The sequence below is a fragment of the Etheostoma spectabile genome, chromosome 24 (genome assembly GCF_008692095.1).
Source record: "Etheostoma spectabile isolate EspeVRDwgs_2016 chromosome 24, UIUC_Espe_1.0, whole genome shotgun sequence".
Taxonomy (NCBI): Eukaryota; Metazoa; Chordata; class Actinopteri; order Perciformes; family Percidae; genus Etheostoma; species Etheostoma spectabile.
This window is the reverse complement of record NC_045756.1, coordinates 15,691,332-15,692,990: the sequence shown is the minus strand read 5'-3', so window position 1 is coordinate 15,692,990 and position 1,659 is coordinate 15,691,332. Positions and strand designations below refer to the sequence as shown.

At 38.4% G+C, this 1,659-nt stretch overlaps 1 non-coding gene and 1 pseudogene across 1 annotated transcript; both read right to left on the bottom strand.

Moving 5' to 3' along the window:
• LOC116673702 (gastrula zinc finger protein XlCGF8.2DB-like) overlaps positions 1 to 1,659 on the bottom strand; it is a 325,201-nt pseudogene that overhangs the window by 8,008 nt on the left and 315,534 nt on the right.
• Positions 1,088 to 1,161, bottom strand: trnat-agu (transfer RNA threonine (anticodon AGU)). The gene has a single exon. It is a non-coding gene; the product is annotated as a tRNA-Thr (tRNA).

Sequence of the window (1,659 nt, the reverse complement as noted above, 5' to 3'; positions counted from 1 at the left end):
CTCTCCAGCCACCAATCCACACTCCCTTCTTTTTGGTCCGTACGGGGACTTGAACCAGTGAACTACTGCCACCCCGTTATACGAGCATGAGAAGAAATACAAGTGCAATCCTGCAAATACTAATAACATTTTACAAAATTATATATTCTTATTAAATTGGTACATGTATGCCCTTATAAACAATGACATTCAAGATGGGTGTTTCAGGCGAATTATTGTTGAAAATATATTTTGCACAACCTCTGTTGTCTGCATGATCTAAAACCCTCTACACTGATACTCGCGTGACGTACACAACACACACGCTACTGCCTAAACAGACTATGTTTATACTTTTAGTGGACTTTGTTACTTTGAAACAACTAATACATCCATTGGGAAAGCGAGAGGAAGAAAGACCGCAAAGACGATGTGAAGGGAGATACACAGGGAACAGTAAAAATAGTGTGGTCAGTAAAGTGAAGGCTGTTGCAACGTGGAGACTGCAGTGCACACAGAGTCACACACACAGCCCACCTTATAGTGACGACTATATTGTAGTGTAAAGCAGGGGTCTTCAACAGGGGGTCTGCGACCCCTAGGGGGTCCGCGGATTGTGCATGGGGGTCGTCGGACAGTAAGTGTTTGGTTGATTACTTTTTTTTATATTCCCCCCCCCCCCCCCTGCAATTTTTTCCACTAATTGAAATGTCTTTAAATACAAATTAACATGAATTCAACACACTGTAGTAAACAGATAAATGGAGGCAGAAGAGAAGATGTCTTTTAGTCATCAATGCACACATGGCACTATAGGACCAGTTTGATATAACACAATTTTATACAATATATGTAATTGGGGGGTCCCCGCTCCATCTCGCCATCACAGTTCTAGAATAGTAAATTATAGAATTACATTGTCAGGTTGAAGTTCTAGAAGTTTACGATGTGGTTCAAAATTGTTACATATTAAAGAACAGTCTCAAAAGTCCTTTGATTAACTTTTCTCATTTGTTACCAGGGAAGCATACTTGCAACATAAAGTATAACATGATTATAGGGTAAATATGCAATTGGGATGAGCAGAATAGGTATCCACGCAACAAGAAGGTGCTGCTGGGATTTAAACCCAGGATCTCCTGTTTACTAGACAGGCACTTTCACCAACTAAGCCACAGCACCTCCTTGAGTACATCCCTAACATTAAACCTTCCTTTGTCTTTCTCCTTGTATGAGCTGTATAATATACTGGCTGTTTGATATATTCTAACATCAACTTTGCACAATAACTCCTAAGCAATTGCAATTCTGAAATGTTAGGAAGAGTTCTAGAATTATACGTTGCAGTTCTAGAATATCATGTTAACGTTCTAGAATTTTAAGATGCTGTTCAAGAAAGTAACGTTAAAAGTCTAGATTGCTAAATTAAGGTGGGCTAGATATTTCAGAGTGTTAAATTGCTGTTCTAAATTTTTTATTACAGTTACAGAAGTTTTGGAATTTTACGATGTGGTTCAAGATTGTAACATGTTAAAAAACAGTTGTTTGTATTAACGTTTTTCATTAGCTACCGGGGAAGCATACTTGTACCATACTGTGTTGCATAGGGATAGGGTAAATATGCAAATGGTATGCAGATAATAGTTATCTCTGCAACAACAAGATGCTGCTGGGATTTGA